Source organism: Sabethes cyaneus, chromosome 3 (genome assembly GCF_943734655.1).
Source record: "Sabethes cyaneus chromosome 3, idSabCyanKW18_F2, whole genome shotgun sequence".
NCBI classification, from domain to species: Eukaryota; Metazoa; Arthropoda; class Insecta; order Diptera; family Culicidae; genus Sabethes; species Sabethes cyaneus.
Window position 1 is genome coordinate 182,068,616 of NC_071355.1, and position 24,928 is coordinate 182,093,543.

The window sequence follows — 24,928 nt, forward strand, 5'->3', positions numbered from 1 at the left end:
ACTACCGCCACTAACGTGAATGACTTGCAAATATTAGCTCAAGTATACTAACGAGTGCATAGAAACAAGGTCGACTGTGGATCCATCAAGTCGTTTTTTAGCAAATTAAAATGACTGCAAACAGGCAAAAAAGGTTTCAAGCGATAAATAACACGGAAGTTTTTACAAACCGTTCAAATGTTGCACAATAGTGTATTGTTGATTTTTGGAAACAGTCGAGATATCATGAAAATGCCTTTTCGACATTCAGCAGACTGTTTTTAATGTGTAACTTTTGTATGTATGCGTGTGTATGTAAAAGAAGCCACCGCCAATTGAAGGACTTACCAATGTATGTGGACTATTTGATATGCAACTTTTGAACTCTCAAAGTCAACCATCACGAAATTTATTAGCTTACTATTCATATATTGACTGCTACTTACAAATTCTATTCAAATTGATTGAAACATGTTTGGGGATCATTCAATAATGTCGTCCATTGCTTATGGGGGGGGGGGGGGGGGAATAATTTTGTGACAGGTTGTGACAAAGGGGGGGAGGGAGTCTAGGCAAATGTGACATCCGTCGAAAAAAAATTGCATTTTCATCAAAAGTCAGCAAAAATATGTTTCTCAGTCATTCATCACTCATTGATTTATTTCGATTTTCGAACTTATTGTTCCAGCTGACGGCGCTTGAAAGTCAGGCACAATTTGTCAATGTTAACTAGATAGACCACGCGTTACATCGAAGGATCAATTTACACATCAATTTCAGTTCATTTGCAATCAAAGTTTCTAGCTTTTTACTAAATATTGGATAGAAAAGTACAAAGAACTCTAAAAGCTATCGTCACGATGTAGTGAAACCTGCTTCGCCGACGATTGAAGATTGAAGCTTGTTTTGAAGCGGAGCCATGCTACTATAATTGAAACCAAAGCTTCATTTCTTCATTGATTTGTTACAATTTGCAATTGAATGTTGTTAGAGCCCTTGTTCGCAGTTATTATTTTTTATTAATTGTTATTTTCTATATTTTTTTAATCAAACATTAACTCTTAAAATGTTAAGCTAGTTTTATAAACCACTTTTTACTTTCAACACGCTTTTCATTTTTATTTTGAGTTTGTGTGACGTCCAAAGAAGGGGGAGAGGTTAAGTTTTGTGACACAATCGGACAGAGGGGGGAGGGGGTGTCTTAAAAAGCAGAAATTTGGTGGACGTCATATTTGAATCGTCCCTTGAGATTTATTATTTACATATACTTATGTCTAGTCTTATATATTTCACTTACAAAGCATCAACGTTGAGTAAGTAAAGGAAAGACTAGGTGGTACATGTCGATTTAGAACATATAAGCACTGGCTTGTTAGCCAGTTTCCCAGTAATTTTCACATCTGTGACCGTAACGGAAACTTCCATAAACCCTTATAAAATCCTTCCTCAGTTGGAGTAGGGCGTTGTTACGTTCCCTTCCTTAAACCCCCAACAGCTTGTACATATTATTTCTTTTCGGAAATTTGTATAAAGAAACTGGACCACTTTTCTTGTCAGAGGTCATTCCATTTTTGTCTTCTAGTCACTTGCACATCCGTTTTTGACCTTCCTTTAGATGGAGCCCCTACCTTTCAACCCTCGGCCTCATCGCTTCTCAAAGGGAGCTGAGAGTGTCTCCAAGATGCGCACGAAACATATCACTCGATCCAATGTAGCTCTCATCAGCCGTATCAGTTTGTACAGAAAATCATGCTCGTGCATTATTTGCTATAGCTGGTCTCGATCGACTGTATTGCATGCTGCTTTGAAATCAATAAAGATGTGATGCTTGTGCACGTTGTACTTCTGGTATTCCTGCAATATCTGCCGGATGGTAAAAATGTGGTCCGCAGCTGCGCGAGCCCCCACAAAGCCCGCCTGATAATTCCCTACGAAACCTTATGCTATCGGTGACAGCCGGCGTAACAGGATCTGGGAGAGTACCTTGTAGGCGGCGTTTACCAGCGTAATACCACGATAGTTGCAGCAGTCTAGCCGATCACCCTTTTTGTAGATGGGACAAACCACTCCTTCCATCCATTCCTCCGGTAGCTTTTCCTCCTCCCAAATCCCTACGAAACCTTGTGCTATTGGTAACAACCGGTGTAACAGGATCTGGGAGAGTATATTGTAGGCGGCATTTACCAGTGTTATGCCGCGATAGTTGCAGCCGACAACCCGAGCAGCTTTATATGGCAAATTTGTACCTAAATCGTTCATTAACTCGCTCTGTATAGAAGATACGTGTTCACGTTATTCTGCAAAAGTGTGTGATTTTAATAGATGCAAATGTTTGCAGAACATTATTTTTCCCTAAATTACATAGTTTTGAAGCTACAGTGAAAACTCCGATTTTTGGGGGTCCATCATGAAAGACGCCTAATATCTCAAAAACTGTGATACTCAGAGGAATATTGCTTTCAGCAAAAAGCTTCATAATAAGATTATCTAAAACTTTCTAGAACATATTATAGCTCTATATCATCAAACTAGACAGTTAAATTTTGCAGCGCCACCTGTGTTTGAGTTCCGAACTAATACTAACCACCAGTCGTTGCGTCTATTAATATACAGAAATTCTTCCGAAGACGCCATATTGAAAAAAATACTATGAAAAGAGTTATTAAAAAAGTTCACGATTCCAGAGCAATCAAACCACTGTGCAGCGACTTTGTTGGAAATCAGGTGCTGGAACCAGGGATATTACTATCTTCCATGGGTACTCCTAGGTTAATTTCTGTTCCACGTCCTTCTGCAACTTCGCCGTTGAGGTGTCAATCGAGGAACTGTCTCCACCTATACTATCATAATACCAAGATTAAACTTAAAAAATCAGAAGGGTTGTGTACAAGACACGACCGCATATATAGGTGACGCAGGACTACGTAAGTGTCTTTGTAGTGATAGTTCATGCTTGTAATCATTCGATTCTTCATGTATACATGTATACATGCTACATGCGTTGTATGTAGCATTTATCAAAGTAATAACATTGCATACGTTCAATTCTCAAAAGATTGTACATTTGAAAACAATTTAATAAAATCAAGAACACAAACTATTGCTTTCCTGCTACCTTACAGAAATTAAAGATTGTTTTTATTACCCGTGGTTCCCCACGTTGAAGGGATTTTACCAATTCAATCGTATTTTATGAACAGCACATCTTTTCATTACACTTCTAATGAAACGGCAAGCATGCGTATTCATACAGAGTCATATTATAACCGAACACTACAGCTGTAGCACATTTTCCAACACAGATATCAAATTCGCCTAGGTTTAATCGTATCGCAGTAAAGAATTTGCGATCTGTTGGGCAACGAACTTGTATCATTTTTTCTGGCACACTTCCCTAACACAGACATCAAATTGGACTAGGTTTAATCGCGTTCGTAAGAAATCTGTTGGTACGCGGAGGCCTTGTCACTCTTTCTGGCATACTTCCCAAGCAAGGACATCAAAATGGTCTAGGTTTAACCGCGGTGTTAAGAAATCTGAAATGAGGAAACTTTGTCACTTGTTTTGGCTTACTTCCCAAGCACAGATATCAAATTGGTATAGGTTTAGATCATCGTAAAGAATCTTCCAACCAACCACAAAGCGAGAATTCTGGTAAAACATAGGTTCATTATTTTCAATTTTACAATAGTTCCACATCAAAATACCATACTTTTTTTCATTTGGGTCAATTCTTAGAAGATTTTCCGAACGATTGGTGTAAGAATATTCAAAATCGATCGGAAAACCGCTGAGCTATTAGCGGTCAAAACCTTTCATTTTTCGTGACGCTCGCATTTTTCAATTTTTTGGAATGACACCCTATCTCAAAACTTGCCAGAAGACGTAGTCCTACGTCAAAAGTACTTGACATAAATTGGAATCTGGATTTGAGTTAAAATTCGAACTTAAACTTGAATTTGACGTTTTATTTAAAATTGGACTCAAAATTGAACTGAGAATTGGAAACTGGACTTGAACTGGAGTTAAAATGGACTTAAAGTGGGATGTAAATTGGAATTAAATTAAACTAGATACTGAACCTTAATTGGGCCTGAAATTGCAATTGAATTTTACTTGATATCGGACATAAAATCAGGCTTGATCATTCAATCAGACATGAAAGTGGACATCAATTTGGACTTAAAATTGAATTTGAAATTCTAGTTAAGGTTAGACATAAAATGGAACTTGAGTACTTAAAATTGGACATGAAACTGGACTTCAAATTAGACTTCAGATCAGAAATGAAGTAGGAAATTGAATAAAACTTGAAATTAGCCTTGAACTTTCGTTACTCGCACCAACTTCGATTAACAGGCATGCTAAAACAGGGGTGACATTGCGATTCTCGTTTCGAGTGATTTTGGTTCGAGACGCCCATTTGTTTAACGTGGTCGAAACGAACCAAAATCACTCGAAACGAGATGCGCAATGTCACCCCAGGACAGAATCCGCTCGAATGCTGACGTCGCCTGGTGACAGACATTTGTAACTTTGTCCAACGATTGAGATCTTGGTCTACTAATCAACTTTGCTAAAAACAGTACCTTTTCTTATTATCAAAATGTTGAGATATATCGAGATTGAGTTAACCTTCTATGCTTTGTACAAAAGACAACCGCGCGAGTAACAGACATTTAAAATAGGACATTAGGCCGAAGCCCTTTAGGCTTTGCTTTTCTCGTGTTAACCTTATGGGAATGGTAAACCAAAGTCTTTTATTCATACGAGCTATAAATTGGGACTAAAATCTGACTTGAAATTGGTTATCAATTGGACATAAAATTGAACTTGAAATCGGAGTCAAAATTGAAATTAAATTAGGTTTGAAAATGAACTCAAAATGGGACATTAAATTGAACTTGGGATTGCACTTGAAATTGGATTTGAAATTGAACTTGAAATCAGACTTGAACTTTGAGTTCCAATCGAAGTTCAAACTGAAATTAAATTAGATTTGAATTCGGACTTCAAACGGGACATTAAATTGAACCCAAAATTGCACTTGAAAATGGCTTTCAAATTACATTTGAAATTGGATTTCTTGAACTTCGAATCGAATCGAATCGAATGGATCAAAGTTAAACTGAACATGAATTTGTATAAAATTTGAATTTGCACTTAAAATAGGACATTAAATTGGACTCCACATGGGAGTTAAATTAGAAATTAGGTTAGACTCACATTTGTCCCTAAAATGAGTATCAGCATCATTGGCTCGAGCAGCACGTTCCTCACAATCATGTCAATGTCTCAAAATGGGAAAATTAGACTTGAATTTGTACTTGCGATCTGAAGTGACATTGCAATCAAGTAGACTTAAAATTAGGCTTAAAATGACACTTACGGGCTTTAAGGGTCTTTAAATTGGACACTAAACTGAAATGGATGGTACACTAAATTGGACTTTGAATTAGGTTTTGAATTGGACATGAAATAGGTTAAAATTGAATATGAAATTTAAGTCAAATTAGATATGAAATTGGATATGAAATTGAACTCATGTTGGATGTGAAATTCGATTTAGAATTAGTCATATAATTAGATATGAAATTGTTCTTGATATTGAACTTGAAATCGAAGTTGAAATTGGACTAGAAATTAGACTTGAAATCGACGCGAAGATAACATGATTGACATGATATGAAATTTATCTTAAATTTAAACTATTTTTAAGTGAATTTCGGAATTTGCGTGTTTTTTCACTCGAATTTGACGATCTTTTTACCGAAATTTAGGAGTTATGATATTGCACCATGGTATTTTCGGAATTTACGCAAAAGCCGCATAGTTTACGATTTCACGTGTTTTTACGCAAATTTCAAAATCTTCCCGTTTTTTCACACAAATTTTGGAATTTACACCGTTTTTTACGCGAATTACGGAATTTACATGGTTTTTTCGCGATTGGGATGAATATTTCATCGAAGGCAGATATGGAAGGAGTTTTCACACCTTACACTTTTCACACAGATGAAGTTTTACATCTTATATTTGGACTTTTTTTTTGTTAGGGGGGACTTAGACTACTTTGTCCATTGAATTGAACTTTTGTAGTATATCCTTATTTGCTGTACGTGATATTTGGACTTGAAATGAGAGCTAGAGTTGGACTTTAGACTGCATATATTTACACGGTCTCGCAAAAATACTAGGCTATCGCATTTACAACCCGGGACTTCCCGATTGAAGATTGAGGAGTTTTTTTTGCTTTACATTTCATTGTGGGTGAAGCTGGGGTACGAACAGTAGTGTGCCGTGCCGTAGCCTAGGCACGACCAATGAATACCGGCCTTTTGCGTTGTCTCCGCCGAGCCACGTTTCACAGGCTGAAATGAGTAATGCCAAAAAAATAAAAACGTAGTTCAAAACGTAGCGGACTTAGACGACTTCCTTGTGGCACACATAAATTTACAGTGAAGCCAGCTAATCGATAAAACCTGTTCATGAATTTTATCATACAAGCTTTACATTATTAACTCAAAAGATTTTGAAATAGCCAACTGAATTTACCATTTCACGATAATTTTTCAAGTCTGAGCGCTTACTTTTCTTCAGGCCCAGGCAAAATGCATACGGATTTTACAACGTTGCGGAAATTTGACAGTTTTTCGATGAAGTTTCTGACAAATTGCAGCAACGTAGTAAAAATCCATTGCATTGTGTCGGGGCCTTTACAGATCAGAGTTGAATGCCAAACATTTTAGTGAAACAGAAAATAAACTGGAACGAAGGGAGGAGTTTTTTTATTCAACCTACTTTATCTATAATTTAAGTTTTGTTACGTTTCTATATTTTTATAATCAATTCGTATTCGTAAAACTGCTATTTAAACTATGACTGAGCTCAATTAGAACCTTCTGATGACCGCTATAAAGCTTCCTTCCGACTAAGAGGCCCACTCTTCAGAAAGTTTATATAACCTCTTGAAGAGTGAGGTTAGAAACTCAAGTAGGTGTATTACGCTCATCTGAAAGCAGAAATAAACCCGACTATGCTTTTCGCTGCTTGACGACAACTGCCATAATCTGTTGAACCATTTCGCTGTGTTACAACGACTATAACAAAATACCCGAATGAATTTATACCTATAAAAATGAACTTCTGGCGGTATGTCTGTCTGTTCGTATGTTCCTTATAGACTCGGAAACTACTGAACCGATCGGCGGGAAAATTTGCATGCTGGGGTTTTTGGAGCTGGAGAAGGTTCTTAAGATAGTTAGAGACCCCTCCCCTTCCTAAGAGGGGGGGGAGCTCCCATACAAATGAAATACAATTTTTCTCATATCTCGAAAACTAATCAAGCAAATGGATCCTTTGGCATATAGGGGATTTTGGAGGCATGAATTTAGGGGTGAGACCCCTCACCCAGATGATTCAGGGCGAGACGGCTGCAGGCCGCGAGTGTTGCCGACGACTTGCTGTTAGGAGCGCCGGCCACTGCGGGGAGCAGCCCACCCGCAGAAATCACCTCTGTCTAGGTTTATTTGTTTTCCTAGGTCTACTGACCTCTATTACTTTCCTTCAGTTGGGTCCGAACGAGCGACCCTGAGAAATAGTACTTTCCACGAAAAGATTTTCCGTGAAATGGTACATTTCGCGTAAGGTTTTTCGCGAAATGGTATTCGACGAAATGTTATACAATCACGGCGAATATTTAAATGCTATCCGCTTTGTTTCATCTGGCTAAGCCAGTGGGGGGAGTTGTTTTCTACTTTACTGTGAGGAAAAAATCCAAATTTGTATATTAAACTATCCGTGCTTTCATCTAAGGTTGAACTCCACAGAAACTTGCAATGCTCGAGAATGTGACAAAGGTCATCCGAGATTCACGATTTATGTACAACACAGTTTAATTTGTGGCAATACGAAGTTTGTCGGGTTAGCTAGTATATATTTAATTTTCAGCAGTTTCCGTCGATGTGCAGCATATGCGCATTAAATTTTATTGTAAGTTTATAAGAGATGGGTCGCAACCAACCAATTTTATCGTGGTAATATAAGCAAATACAATAAATTTGCTATATTGGTAGTGTTATTACGGTTTTACAGCTAGCTGTAAGTAGCTTTTGACTTGTATTATCTTGGTATTGCGCAAATCCATCGTAAGGTCACCTTAGAGGTTAAAATAAAGTTATTCAAAATTGTTATAAATAAAAGGACCGAAACAGAAAAATAATTCCTAAGAACATCTGATGTTTGATGTTGAATCACATGCATGCGTGACATAACAAATGCTTAAAGTGCAACTAATTTTAAGTCGTGTGCCAGGCCAGCTTTGGATACGTTTCAAGTAACCACTATGACATGGTTTGCTGCCACTGCTTACACCAGCTTGTGTTAAATGTTCTATGAAATCGTTCACAGCTACTTTGTTTCGTTCTACCCGCTCTCATCCTATCTTTTCTTTTACGTTCTTCGTACTACATACTAACCAGTGAACATACGCACAGCTATTAGCTAATTAAATTATATCGCAAGCCTGCGTTCGGATTGACAATGGCAGCACCCACATATGTGGATGTATACACGGACCGACAAAACGACTGGTAAGGATAACATTTGACAACCATGCCCATGAGACCATTAGTTCAAATGTTCAAACAGCTACGAATGTTTGTTTAGCTGAAATCTGATACCATCTTAAATAGCCAGTAACTGGGAACCTAAATTCAGTGCAACGAAGGATGAAATCTATCTCTATCTTTTACCGGTGTTTTACTCATTTCTGCATTGTGTTGAAGTTTTGTGGTTGTGCTTTTGGAATCAATATTTTAGAGTTTGACGGCTTTTACTATGAAGGTACTTAAACCAAATTTGTATTAAAAAACACGAATCTCTTCCTTTTAATTCTACATACATATCTATTCGTCTATAGTAGAATTTAAAAAATGTGAAAAGTTTTTCAATGCAATACCCGCTGCATAAATCGCCGTCTTCACACATCGCACTTTTTTTACGTACCGACACAGTGATTGATCTAGATCGCTCCGATCATCGCTTACTACATTTTGCGATAGGGAAAAATGAAACAGGTAAAGAGAGACCGTAAAAATTATTAGCGTCGCTATCATTAGGTATTGGTGATAATTGGCCTTATCAGTCGTATCGTTAAATTATTATAAATTGCTTAATGCAAAATTTTCAATTGCTATCATGTTATTTCACTTGAGGTTTGCTTGCGACATAATGCATTGAAATTTTCACTAAATTATGTGACATAACCACACGCTGTTTTGACGTTTGCCAATACATATCGATCGTTTATCGTTGCAAACAGTATCGTCAAAAGTAAACTGACATAATCGTTACAACAGCCGGCGAATTTTACCGGATAACCGCGTTAACCTTGCGGCGGCGGTCGGTGGTGGCGGCATGGGTATGCAGTGGCTGCAGCACAGTCAATCAGTTCCGCCGCGATCTTGACTGACAATGAGTAGCTTGAGTCTGGCTTAAGCAGCGACTGAGCCATCTCACTCACAGTCGGCATGGCGACGCAAACAAAGATAAATTTGAACTACTTTGAGGTATACAATCTTGCTTGACACTCTCTCGAGTGACATGACCGAAATTGCCGGTTTGTTGAGCATAAAAACCTGTAAAACGAGATCAACAAATGATTGATGGTTGCAAATAATGGCGACAAAGAAAGTATATGCTATGGTTTAGCTAAATTATATTTTCATATGTTTTCTCGTCTTACTCTATGCAGAGACTCATTCAATTTATACATCTACATTACATTTTCTTGCTTTTAATTAAAACTAGTTTTACATTTACTTATTGATTAGAAGATGAATAACATAGAAATGATTTGTTATGATTGTAGTGTAATTTAGCACAGAAAACAATCTCACTTTTACTGTAAAGAACTACCTCGTTTTGGATCAACTCTTCCAAAGGTATAAAGAGCGCACTTGTAGTATAGAGTGCTTAAATGCAATATTTCACCTGCTCGTATGTTGTACTGTGTTTATTATGCCCCTTTCTTTTGCACCAACAGCATGCATTGCAGTATTATTGCATTCAGCATGTGGTCGGTGTTGTCCAGCAATGAAAACACGCACTGCAGATATTCTGCTGCATTTCGTCGGCAGTGTGCCATTGTGTTCCACGTAGCTATTTTTCAATCAAGTAGTGTTGGTTTCACGCTGCTACGTGTTCATTGTTTTCATTCCCGTATTGAGCAAAAGAGGACTGCAAAGGAACGCAAGGTTTACTACTTGCAGGTGCAATCAGCGAATCCTATATGGCTGAAGCAAAGTGGTCAGTCGTGCAATCCTTTCCCTCTCATTCCCCCTTGAATCAACTAACTTATGTACAATAACATCAACGTATGTAGCACATCTAACGGGACCACCAGTCTCTAATGTCTTAAAACGCGTACCTATCATGGTCCGATGATAAGAAAATTGATTACCACCGATAAAATAGACCATCGCTTCGGTTTCTGCGACTAGAACTTACAACTGCAATTCACTGCGGTTTCAGCGAAACGATATGCAGGTCTGCGGAATTTGATAACCATGTGTTTGGTTGACAAGCATCTTGAAATTTGTGACTCCTAAAGCCTTAATTGATTAGGGAAATTGGAAAACAAGTTCCTTAAGCGTGTAAAAAACTGACTAAGATGCTGACTGTATAATTATGTCATGACACAAAAATAACCCAATTCAATATTGGTTTCTGCTGATGATTCAGTTGATAACATGGTAAACCGGTTAAATAACGTAACCAAACAAAAGTATATTTACGAAAAGGGTACACAAGTAAACTTTAAACAGGTTACATTGGTAGAATTTGCCAACAAACCGCCGGCCTTGAAAATAGTTGAAAAATAAATACGTTCTGAAGCCGCATAGAATTCACGTAATATCACACGACACACATCGATGTGGGTGCTGACACGTAACGTCACGGAGAAGGAAAACTCGATGGAAAAAGTTCCTTGGGTCAATAACACGTTTTTTCACACCTTCGTTTTGTAAATAAAGATCATTTATCATAGGTTGCTCACCGATTACACGTATTTTATTTGATTTCAATAAGCTAAGCTAACGAAGAAATAAAATTGCGATAGTGCACTGGAGGCGCGTGGGATTTTGTTTGAACTGGAAAGGAACAGACAACCAGAAATATCCGTTTCCTTTCAGGTTTAAATTTAGTCGGAGTCGAAATAGGTCTTTTCAACCAAAACATTGACTAGTGGTAGCCAAATATGCGGAAAGCGTTTACTGAGTCAAATTATATTATTCCGAGCTTAGCCATTTCCCCTATCCTACTGACGCAAGTAGAAGTAGATATCCGATTTTAATTCACGGTATGGTCAAAGCTTCAAAAACCATTGAACTAGTATGTCTCCTAAACAAAAATGCATAAAATAGAAGCATCCTAGAAAGGCATGTTTTGTTCAATTGTTTTTCTTTTATACTTGTATCTCAATGGCGGTATTTTTTAATTAGCGAATCTAATTTCTCGGATCGGCAATAAATATGATTATTGCATATTATATCCACATTGAATATTTGTGTTTTCCAACGTGCGCAATTACTATTTATCGGTTCGTGATTTAAGTAGCTTTGTAAAGCTGTTTTACACTTTAATCATATGCGCAGATCAATGTATAGTTTGACGTTTAATTGCGTTTTTTTTTTGTTCAATAGGATAACCATTAACAATTAGATCATCATAACCCCCAAAACCACAATACAACCATCTAATAATTCTGATGGACTACTCAGCTTTACTGTTTCATTGGTCTTAGAAACAGAAGCGTTCTCTGTTTACGCCTAGCTTTTCTTTGCCATCGTTTCTCTCTTCATCGTCCGTATCAGTGTCTGAATACTCAGAGCATGATGGAACACTCTAACGACACGGTATGCGATATCGTCGGCTAGGTATGTTCAAATTGTACGTTTTTCTAAAGCACAATTGTTGCGATTTGCAAAATAAAAATATAAATGACTTGATTAGATTTGGCATATAGTTAGTAAAACAAAAATTAGTGGTTAGGTTTTACTTTATTTTTTATTTTAAATATAAATAAATTGATTTCGAAGGTTATTATAGCTAAGCTTTTCTTAGTTTAGGCAGACTGCCAGTGGTTACAGTCCGTGATTGGTCGAACCAGAGAATATGAATTGATTTTGACAGTGATGATAAAGGTAAATTCTCACTGGCATGTTTAGAACGTAGTAGAAGCTGGTGGCAACACGTAATAGACCGGTTTTTGGTAGTAACTGATGTATTTTAAGCTAGATTACTTTACGGTAACGAAAAAAAGAAAAGAATAATTACTTTGGTTTTAATATCCTTGCCAAAATTAAAAATTATCAAGAATAAATACTTGATGCTTGAATATTACAACTGATGCGATGTGAACTGAAGTTGGAGTCTAATTCACAACTCTCAGTCTTTGATCAAGTGTATTATTCGTTGACACCACCAGTCGTTCTTTTATCAAATGCTCTAATAAAAGTTTTGTAATTCTCGTTAAATTCTATCGTTCTCCACACATTTACTCAGCAAAAGTATATTTTTGACGATTATTATTTGGTTTGGCCGCACAGAGCTAATCTTAATTTAATATTAGATAGTTAATTTATGTATAGTTGAATTTTTTGAAACTTTTCACTATCCTGTCAACGTTTTTAATGGTTTTTGTCGTAATCTCATCTACATTGTGTTTGATTCGTTCATTGCTTCAAATTTGTCTCATTTTGGCGTGGGTTTTAGTCACTTTTGTTCGAAAACAAAACAAAACCGTCGGTTTTGTTTTGTTTGATAAATAAAAATATAGAATTAGATTTTTCTGTCAAATTTGCTTCAGAATTACAGTATTTCTCAGTTTTTTTTCTGCACCCAACTGTGTACTAATTTAAAACTTGATTCTTCCAATTTATGCTTTAATATCTTCATAACAGTAAAACCTAAAGAATAGAAAAAAGGTAGTTACATTCATCAGTTGCGTCATTTTATTGTTTTAGCCTATCTGTTTATTATTTTTATGCAATTTATATATTTTATATTTTTTTGAGAGTTTTACCTTCATTTTTGTATCATATTTGTATGAAGAGCTTTGTAGCGGCAAGGTTACCGAGTCTGCCTTGACAAGCGAGCGGTCGTGGGTTCGAATCTTAGTAGAATCAGGCCGTTCGGTGTTAAGTGACTTTAGCATGGGTTTATTCTGCATTTATTAACAATGAAGCCTCTTGCCAGAGCAAGTTATAAGAGTGGTATTTGCTTGAGGCGCGAATGAAGCCTCTTGTTCAAGGGAAAATTATAACTTGTTCCACTACCTGGTTCTATGGACGAGATTGGTAATGCAAAAAGTAGTAAGAAACACATATACACGTACACACCCTCATTTTGTGCTGAACGCTGCTTTACCGACCATGAAGCCTCTAGCTGGTGCTGGTTATAAGAATGATACTTGCTCGAGGTGCGAATGAAGCCTCTTGTCCAAGGACAAATTAGAGTAAGGAGGGGTAAAAGCGCGCATCAGGGTTGGTTCGTCACTTTGACTCAATTTTGATTTATTTGGCAGGACCGTCTCAGCTGAGTAAAATTTGACAAAGTTACAGTAAAGATTTGTATAACGCGGTGGGTGACGGTGTATGCCCATCGCGATATCTCAGCTGTCCATTAACCAATAAAGTTGATTTTTGGTAGTTGACTAGGTTATACCACATGCTTACAATGTACCAAAAATCAACTTTATTGGTTAATGACAGCTGAGATATCGTGATGGGCGTACAGCACCACCCACCGCTTTATACAAATCTTTACTGTATATATGGGACACTTGTAGAACCAGTTATTATCTACAAACTACAATTTTGCTGAATAAAGTTGTACTGTACCTTTTGTATATACGGTGCTACAATGCTAGTACCTTATTAGTGACTTTGAAGTTCATTTAGTTACTAATGATGTACAAGCATTGTAGCCTCGTAACTACAACCGATATAGCAAAACTTCATTCAGCAAAACTGAAGATGATAACTAGTTTTACAAATGTTTCATATACAACTTTGTCAAATTTTGGTCGGCTGAGACGGTCCTGTCAAATGAATTAAAATTGAGTCAAAGTGAACGAACCAGCCCTGAGTGCGATTCAATGATTTATCGGTGCAGATTCCGAGTAAATTGACTACATTGGCATGGATGGGTGACTACTTTGATAGCTTGAATCTAACGTAAACTTTGGTTGCTTGCGAAGCATAGTTGCTGAGTTATGTGCAAATGTTATTTTAGGGCGGTTTCAAATATTTCGCTTTTCCGCAATTGAATCAAACCCCGCAAAACGCCTAGCGGGGTAAAAGTGCGATTCATGGACGAGGCAAAAATGTATAGCTAATTATATACAGATTTATGCACTATATTACAGATACTAGAAATGGAAGATCTGCAGAAAACTGTGTGCTCTACAGATGTTGGCCGAAGGAAAACAATGTTTTTCCGCTGATGAAACAAAAAACAAACGTTTGGAAAAGTTTCGATCTGACGAAGGCTGCAATACACCAACGCAAAATAGGAAAGGTGCAAATTGAGAATATTCCTTACCGAAACATACCGCAGATTGAAGATAATATGGTTTTGTATATTAGAGAGGTTTTCAGCCTGCGGCTGGTTCGCCTCTTGGATTCTAATTGTGTTCTGTTATGTATTTTTGTTTTTTTCTTTTCTCTCTTTTTATCGTGTTATTTTTCTATTACTTTTCTTGTGTCATTTTGTCCCATTTTTTAATCTGTGTTTTTTGTGAGACCACGTGTACGTTTAATGTTTGAGTATGCTACTTCAATATAAAGTCTGAAACCAGTGAAAGAAGAACTGAAATCGATCTGAACACCCCTAGGCATGCAATTATTATCAAACCTACAAATTGAGAGGCCATTATCAGTCGCCGGGGTAGCACTAGCAAGCAAGCGTCCGCCGAACTGTCATCGCGCTTGCTGGACGGCTTGCTCGCTCAGTGCTCGTGCGGATTCCGTCTGTAATGCACTCATCTACCCTACCTTCCTCTACCTCTACGATCAACAAAATCCTGCTGCGGTTGCGGTGCGGCCAAACCCGCCATCAACCGATGAGGCACCACCGCACCGCGGTCGTTGTAGCAAAGCGATTTTGTTCGTTTGCTAGCATTTTCTCCTCCGTTTCTCAGCGTATTCTCGCGTAATCTCTCGATGCCGTACGGCTACGCCACAACGAGAGTCGCCGCGTTTCTTCTCGGCATTCTTTTTGGCCAGTACTGGCCCAACTGCCATTTCGTTCGGATGTGAGGTAGGTTTCGTATCAGCCGTACGAACCAATCCAGTTTTTTTTCTGTTCTTCAAAACACGCCTTTCTAGACAAAAATGTTTGAAGCGACGCGTTAGAACCAAACACGGCGGTCGGTCGACCTTTTTAGGATTCTGCGGGATAGTGTAGTGGGTAACGTGTCGATTGTCGGCGGAATTAACGGTGCTGTCCAATCATCCGAACTGAAAACATGAATCGTCGCTTTTCGCCGTAATCGCTGCACTGGCCGTTTAAGTGCTTTGCCATCGTCATCATGTGATGTATTTATAGATATTCTCGGCTCTTTCAGTACGTGCAAGCCGTAGACGAGGGGTTAAACATTTTCATTCCGAACGTCTTGTGTGTACCCCTAGGAGAATGTGCGTGGAATGTACAAAGGACAGCCAATACAGTGAATTAAACCTAGGTACATGAGTGTGGTGTTATTTGGCCGGCACCAGGGCTTAAAAATCTAGTTTTTTATTTTATCCTGATTGTACACGTGGGCAGAGCGAGAGGGAAAACTTGTGTTTGTTGAAATTAAGTGTGTGAAAATTAATTTTAGACCAAAGAGTGCGAATAAGTGGAAACAAAAAGAAAACATATTGCGGTGCATTCACGTAATATTGGTGCAAAATCGGCTGAGTAATTCCTCGCAGTAGTGTTGTGTAACTAACGAAGAAGCAGAATACGCTGAATTTCGTGTGTCCACTAATGCTTATAGTTCAAGGACATTACCGCCGTCCAAACTAGCGGTGTGTGTAAAAATAATAGCATAAATGAGAAGAAACAGCTGATATCAACCCAGAGCACAAGAGATTATTCACAATTTACTCGTAGAGAGCCGACTATTGAACCGCAACGGAATATTGTTCGTCGGTGATTGGGAGATAAAAGTTATCGTTTATGTGTCATATAATCGCAGAACATGACTAATGCAGGTTTTGTCCTCATGGCTAAGGTTGACCTGCAAAGCTTGTTACACCTGTTGCCAACCAGCTGAGCATATCCAACCCTCAATACTTATTTATCACGTGATTGAAAATAACACAGTTTTCCAAAAAACCATAAAGAAACAAAAATATTCCTTGCTCATTGAATTTCATGAACTTTTAGCTTTGCTTTTGGACTAGACCATTTTCGGATAGACATTGATGAGCCGTACACAGCCGCATTTGTTGCAGCCTTGGTATTGAACGGACGCCGCCGCCGTCATCGCTACCGGTCCCGGTCAGTGGTGGTGTAGTAGTAGTTCCGATATCTCTGACCAAAATAGTCATAGATGCGAAACGGACAAGCAAAAAAAACATTCCCAAAGTATCTTTCGCTTTCGTTTCCAATACCTTATCATCGGCACGGTATGGCAGTATCAGACCAGAGTGCAAGTTAAAATCCTTTACCGATGGTCTGTGTGTTGACGCACGAATAAATTCAAAGTTTGATTAGATATCGCAGAGCAATTTGCAGTTCATGCTTATCAGCATTGTTCGAATGCGAGTATGAATAATTGCAGTCTTGAATGTTGATTTTTTTTGTTTCTATCTAGTGGCGGAAGTTCCTTCTTGATTGTGTTTTGCGAAATGGGGATTTTAGAAATTATCTCAGGTTTAGGCATTTTAGAATTGTATGAAATTATTAAAATTCATATACTAGCACGAGTATAGTTCATGGTCTTATGATCGATCACAATATTTAAAAATATCTCCTATTTTCCCATAGAACACTAAGGGAAATTTCCTGATTTCCTCGAACAAAGCTTTTTTAAAAATTCTCATCTTTTGAACCAATTAAATAGAATTGTTTATTATGAACCACTCAAAATATACATCAAAACAAGCCAAAAAATTGAAAAGTTTGAATTTTGGCATTAAAATTTTTTATAACTCATTAAATATGCGTCCAAGTGATAAAGGGTTTGCAGAGAAAATGTGTATTTTTCACACAATAACAAAAAACATGTACAAAATTACTTAAATCAAAATCGATTTTAGTTACTTTTTTCAAATAACTCACTAGGAGGTAAAGAGTTACTGTATTATTTACCAAAGCTGCTTTTAAGTACGTTTTACACCTTCTGATGGGATTTTATATTTCACAAATGTTATACCCCAATATTTTAAAATTACAAACTCAGTTGAAATTTCTCTTCCTCCCAAGCAGCGACAAAAGGAAAAATAATATCAAATTGTGTTATAGAAATATAATAATTTCCCATCAAAATTTAGTCTTGGTAAAGTTGGTAAAATAACAAAAAATAATAACAAAATTTTGCTCCTTTAAAACCAAAATAATACCTGCTTGTGTTATTTGAATAAGAAAGCAATAACCTGACGGTATTCAGAGTTTGGAATTTCATATTTTAGAATTATTTAGGTATTCAATATCAAATGCAGTAGGTAGTATATGAGATATTAAAAATTTGTTTTATAAAATACTAGCTGACCCGACAAACTTCGTATTGCCACAAATTAACCTGTGTTGTACATAAATCATGAATCTCGGATGATCTTTGTCACAATCTCGAGTTTTGCAAGCCCCCCAGTGGGCTGCGCTTCCGACGGCGGGTCACCGGCAACACTCGCGACCGTCTCGTCCTGAATGATCTAGTGTTACTATAGATAGTTTTTGTGGTCTTGTATTGACTAATGTTTTATGGAAGAGTCTCGAATTTCTCGAGTTTGATTAGTTTTTGAGTTTCGCAAAAATTTCTGTTTTATTTGTATGAGAGTCCATATCCCCCTACCATAGGGGTGAGAGATCTCTAACTATCGTAAAATAAATTCAAGACTCCAAAATCTCCCAGATGCCAAATTTGGTTCCATTTGCTTGATTAGTTCTCAAGTTTAAGGAAATTTGAATTTCATTTGTATGGGAGCTCCCCTCTTAAAAGGGGAAGGGATCGTAATTCACCATAATGAAAAATTTCTGCCATCTAAAACTCCCACATGCCAAATTTGGTTCCATTTGATTGATTAGTTCTCGAGATAAGAGGAAATTTGCATTTCATTTGTATGGAAGCCCACCCTCTTAAAGGGGAGATGGGCCATAACTCGCTTTCTAAAGAAGAGAGGGGTCTCAATTCACCATAGAAAATATTCTTGCCTACAAAAACACCCACATGATAAATTTGGTTCCTTTTGCTTGATTAGTTCTAGAGTTATGAGGAAATTTGTATTTCGTTTGTATGAGAGCCCCCCCTCTCTTAAAAAGGTAAGGGGTCCTAATTCATCATAGAAAAAATGGTTGCCTCCAAAAACACCCACATGCCAAATATGGTTCCATTTGCTTGATTAGTTCTCGAATTATGAGGAAATTTGTATTTCATTTGTGTAGAAGCCCCCCCCTCTTAAAGTTGGGAGGAGTCCTAATTCACCATAGAAAATATTTTTGCCTCCAGAAACCTCCACATGCCAAATTTGGTTCTATTTGCTTGATTAGTTCTCGAGTTATGAGGAAATTTGAATTTCATTTGTATAGGAGCCCCCCCTCCTAAAGTGGGTAGGGGTCCCAATTCATCATAGAAAAAAATTTTGTCTCCAAAAACACCCACGTGCCAAATTTGGTTCCATTTGCTTGATTAGTTCTCGAGTTATGAGGAAATTTGTATTTCGTTTGTATAGGAGCCCCCCCCCTTAAAGTTGGGAGGGGTCCTAATTCACCATAGAAAATATTCTTGCCCTCGAAAACTTTCACATGCCAAATTTTGTTCCATTTGCTTGATTAGTTCTTCAGTTATGAGGAAATTTGTATTTCATGTGTATAGGATCCCCCCCCTCCTAAAACGGAGAGGGGTCCCAATTCATCATAGAAAAAAATTTTGTCTCCAAAAACACCCACATGCCAAATGTGGTTGCATTTGCTTAATTACTTCTCGAGTTATGAGGAAAATTGTGTTTCTTTGGTACAGGAGCCCCCCCTCTTAAAGTGGGGAGGGGTCAAAATTTACTATAGAAAATATTCTTGCCCTCGAAAACCTTCACATGCCAAATTTGGTTCCATTTGCTTGATTAGTTCTCGAGTTATGAGGAAATTTATATGGAAGCCCCCCCTTTTAAAGAGGAGAGGAGTTATAATTCCCCTTATAAAGAAGGGAGGGGTCTCAATTTACCACAGAATAAATTCTTGTCACCGAAAACACCCACATGCCAAATTTTGTTCTATTTGCTTGATTAGTTGTCGAGTTATGCAGAAATTTGTGTTTCATTTGCATGGGAGCCCCCCCTCTTAGTGAGGGGAGGGGTTTCTAACCATCACTAAAACCTTTCCTGGCCCCTAAAAACCTCTACATGCATATTTTCATGCCGATTGGTTCAGTAGTTTTCGATTCTATAAGGAACATACGGACAGACAGACAGGCAGACAGAAATCCTTCTTTATAGGTATAGATATCTATTGTCATTTTAACCGTTATGTGTACGGGAAATTTAACACCCATAACTGTTTGGATGGGTACCCGGGTACCCACCGAAATGAAATGCTTCTAACTTTATCAATTCTTGACCGATTTTGGATCTTGAACCGTCAAAAGATTGGAAAATTTGTCTATTTTTAGAGCATGAGACTTACCAAGCCTGGGACCACGTCTGGTTCCCGTAAATCCGGATCTCCAGGACCATGTTCTGGTTCCAAAACAAATGTGTACAATTGTCAATAAAACCACACAATATTGGTATCAAAATTCATGAAATTACTCCAGGAGTTGATGTTTATCCATTTTGAGTCCATTTAACGAGTTGTCTTCGGAATGGCCATTCCGGAGCAGGTTCCTGTGGGGCTCTATGAGACCAGTAACATGTTTGGATAGAAACCCTTGCAATATGTATATCAAAATTCGTGAAATCACTCCAGGAATTGAAATTTATCTTTTTGAGTTCAATTGACGACATGTCCTCGGAATGGCCATTCCGCAACAGGTTCCTGTGGAGCCTTATGAGACCAGTAACATGTTTGGTTAGAACCCCCAGCAATATGTATGTCAAACTTCATGAAATCACTCCAGGAGTTGATTTTTATCCATATTGAGCCCATTTGATGAGTTGTCCTCGGAATGGCCATTCCGAGGCGGCCGGCGACTTACGACAACTGATTTGTAAGACCAGCATCGCACCTCGAAGCTAACTGGACTTCTCTTATATGCCGCCAAGAATTGATCGCAGGATCTTACGCTCAAAAACGCCAAGAGCTTGTCGGTCGCTTTCTTTCAACGTCAATGCTTCGTAGCCCTAGAGTGCCACAGGAAGAATTAGCTTGTTATTACATGTGAGGTTCGTGCGGAGTTGCAGATTGCGGGATCTCAGTTGGGTACGTACTTCGTAGAAGGCTCTGTTAGCAGCTATCCAGCTTTTAACTTCGCGGCAAATTCGTCGACCACTTTAAAAGTATCTCCATCTATCATCACCGCAATTCCAACACCCGACGGGCTCTCTACCAGCCACCACATACTTTGTTTTGGTAGAATTTATAATAATCCCTAACCTCGCAGCTTCCTGGTTAAAATGCAAGTACATCTCTTTCATAACACTACGGTTAACACCAATGATATCAATGTGATCCGCAAACCCTAGGAACCTGTGAAATTTCGTGATGACGGTACAGCTTTTCTGTCCCGTTACCTTGCTTCAAACCATCTAACATCACAAACGAGTCCGATGTCTCACCCGGTATTCCGACGCTTGATTTTGAACCATCAAGGGTATCGCATCAGCCCAATCAGTTTCGTTGGAAAAACATTGTTCAAGCATAATTAACCACAGCTCATTTCGATTAACTGAGCCGTACACCGCGTTGAAATCTATGAACAAATGGTGAGTTTGGAAGTTGAATTTCCGGAATAGGTCGGAGGTCAAAAACCACACTGGTGCTCGCCGACAAAGGTTTCCAAATGTTTTGCTGCATGTACCTATATGATCAATTTGCTGGATGTGAATATCTTGCAACAAAATCATTTTTATCGAAAATGTATTTCACAGTTCTCGTGCTATTACAACTGCTCCATACTACGAATTACTCTATTTAACTTCTACATCTCTGTTAATCCGTGAACCCACTGCTTTCAGCCACGGGCTTCAAATCATATCTGGTGATATTCCTGATCGACAATTCGGACACATTCCAATTCATGGCTATTGATCGCCCAAATTGTGCAGGATTCCGACAAATTGATTCTCTAACTTGTATTATCATGGAATTGATCCGGAAATGAACATATTAACATGCAACTCTAATCACGCTGTAAACCGCCATATTTTTAGATAAAATAAAAAAATAAAAATTTGAATCATCGTTTGAATACACCATTCATGAAAATGCGTTCGAATACTCTCAAAAAGCAATCATGATTATAATTGTGCCCTTGGCAATAGACAGCGGTTTCGGAGAAGTTTTTTTTCATTCAATTTATTTCCTATATTTGCCATGAAAATGTCAGATAGAAAAGGTGAAGGTGGGTTTCCCATAGTATGAGATAGTTTCCCATTCGCTAAATGTGAAATAATCTCATACGTAACATGGTTTACAATAAATCTTTGTTGCCTTAGACACTGTGTTGGCAAAACGTTTTTATGAACCTAAGGTTTCATTTGCTGGAACATCTATAACGATACTACCACCACAGACAAACAGACATAACACTTTGAACAAAATCCCCTAAAAATATCGTCACGCGTATTTAACCCGATCACTAGCACCATCTATGATAGACGCTTCCAAATATTGACTTACCCTCCGGAGTATCCCACTGACAAGCGAGTATTTTATAAGTGGACTTCCCCTCCTTTCGTGAAAAAGCGCCGCTTTGACAAATGCGGAGACATTCCCAACCAACTTTCATCATTTTTGTACCGACTTATACTGGTTACATTATTTTGTACTTTCTTATGAGGAAGTAAATGCGTTCTTTATGGAGCACAAACATTGGATGAACTGGGAAAAATAATTGACTGTCCAGATGAGACTCCACCGTTATGAATTCTATCAGTCTCTCTTAAAGTATTTGAAATTTTGCTGACCAATTCATAGAGGAATCTTGGAAACCTGTTCTACATATCGAAATATCGCATTTAAAATTGATAAATAAAATCTTAGAATGAAACATTTGAAACAACTTGTTACAAAAGCGTAATTTATCCCACCAAATTTTGTTTGTATGCTATCTTAAGGCAAACAACAAACAAATCACTTTCGTGTATGGACCAAATTGGCAAATCAGTCTCAGTATACATTGATAGCAAATGCTATCAGTTACGATGCTCAAACATCCGGTAATTGATCATGCAAAAACAATGCAAAATGCTATAAATATAAATGATTGCATTTGCTTTGGAATATTTTGGTAACACCTTCAGTATTCTTCAACTTTTTCATTGTTTTCTGTAGATTTTTTTTATTATCTATAAAAGATTTCTTTAGACATCAGAATAATTCCAAACTTTTGATTCGATTCGCTCAACCCGGTACTGTAGGCTACTCATAAATACAAATTCGTTGGCAACTTTGGAGATCTGTTTTGAGAAAAGAAATTACAAACAGTGCACAGAACACTTTACAATGCCGGACGGTATTAGAAATTAGCAGTTACAAGCAGGCACCATGAGCGGATGCAATAAATAACGCTGAACGCACCTTTACGAGACTGTAGACAGACACATAAGGTGCGGTAAGTATGTATGTAGCATCGCTTTCGGACGCCGATGGAAATACCGATCGGTTTATACTTGGGAGTTCGAACAGCAACGTGAAGAAAATCGCCAACGGAATTCGAACGCCTTCGGCGTGCTGAACCTCTCTATATACACTAGTCTGTTTCAAAGCCAACCTTGCCACGCGCAAACTCTGCGAAACACGGCGAGGACATACAGAATTGGGTTCCTCTATGACTGGCAGATTTTCTGAGAAACGGAAAAGGTGGGTTCTACACAGTGTAAAGTACACTACGAATGACTACGGTTTGAAGGGAACCGCAACTGTCAAGTTACGTGAGATTGTTTTATTGCATTTGGACGTGAATCCCATAATGCCGCCGTCGCCGCAGCCGGAACAAATGTGACACACGAATAATGGATAATTAACAACAATCGAGACCAAAACACTAATAATTACATACAGTTTGATTAACTGCAGTTTTGTTGAACATAATTGAACCTATTACAGAGCAATGTGCAACAGGCGTTCGTGCGTCTGTGGCATAGAAAGTTTTTTTTCCTGACGCGTTCAAGCGTAACAAAATGTATAACGCTAAGTTGTGATAATTCACTGTCAATGAAGTTCATACGCTGGTGGTTAATCAGTGACAATACGATGATTTCATCACTTGGTGCATGTCATGTAATGGCCCATTTCACCAAATTGGTACCAATGATTATGTTGGTTAGATGTAACACAGAAAAACCAATCAAAGGTTTTTATGTGATTCAATCCATGTGAGCATTTTTCGATTTTTCTTAAACCTTCTGCTACGGTCCAATGCGAAGGTATGCAATGTTTGTCCACAGCTTCGTAAGTCACTGCAGAATGAAGGGAATTGGGCTGAAGAGATGTCGGCTTCCATCCGCCCAGAATACGGAAAGAACAACCGAGCAACCTTAAACAATATTTGTGAGGCTTCAGTTTCGGATATCAACAAACAATCCATTTCGTCTTTCTCGTAATATTACGCAAACACGAAGGAATGTCGATGGGAAGCGAACCCAGATGAGAGTCAACAAATAAAGTGGAATCATGGGAAGTAACAGATGCGTCCATCGAAGAAGTAAAAGAAGATCCTGGCCGAGGTTTAAACGCAACAACACTAGAATTTGTTTAACTTGCATTAAGAAAACAGAACTTGGTCGAATAAGGAACGAGTACGAAGCTGCCAATTTGGGAAACCTTTGTTTCACATTGATGCATTGTGAAAGCAATTAATTAAACAATTTCAATGCAACACCACATGCACACCGAACAAATCGACCGCAGCCACTTAACATATCGAAAAACGCGGTCTCGAGGGAAATTTGCCTTAATTGACGTGAGCGCGGCCATGCGTAGCTCATCTGTCACTTCGGGATGATATAACTGTCTAACAACTGGCTGGGCAGAGATCGCGTGTCTGGCGTGTCTAGAGTGGTGTGGTGGTGCTAGTTTCGTTTTTTTTGCTTTCATTCGGCTTTAGTTTTTTCGTGCCCAATCGGAAACTTTAAATTTGCAACAAAATCGCGTGTCCTGCCGCGCGCTACATTCGTCGGCGCCGTCACACCCACCCACAGCACAGCGGCACTCACGTGCCATCGATTTACAATCCATTATAGCTAGTTGTTCCATTTTCAATCGTTCTCTAGTGGATTGCAGTTTTGGTGGCGGCGAAAATAGTAGTTGTTTTTTTACTTGTTTATCGACTGCCGTTTTCGTTTCGCCATTGACAAATTTGCAACTGGTCAGGCATACGAAGAAATGGTGCTGAAATCAAGCTGGTTTCGCGATGTTGTTGATGAAGCATAAAAACTCTAGTTTAAATGGGGCGCCAAAAAATATGATAAGTGTTACGATAATGCGCATGGCAAAGTGTTGCCCACAGCGAGATTGGATAGTAGAAACGTTTTTATTAGTGTGCACAAGGGGGGATTTTAAAATTTCGAGGAATTTTGACTATCCC

At 38.2% G+C, this 24,928-nt stretch overlaps 1 protein-coding gene across 2 annotated transcripts in view; it reads left to right on the top strand.

Annotated features, from left to right (window-relative positions):
* Nucleotides 1–24,928, top strand: part of LOC128744500 (trafficking kinesin-binding protein milt) — a 165,415-nt gene that overhangs the window by 19,928 nt on the left and 120,559 nt on the right. The window contains exon 1 of one of the 2 annotated variants that reach the window (XM_053841556.1): nt 15,370–15,453. The exons of the other annotated variant lie outside the window; for it this stretch is intronic. The gene's annotated coding sequence lies outside the window, so the exon portion shown is untranslated. Of the gene's footprint in view, nt 1–15,369; nt 15,454–24,928 lie in introns of those variants that run through there. 2 annotated transcript variants of the gene reach the window in all.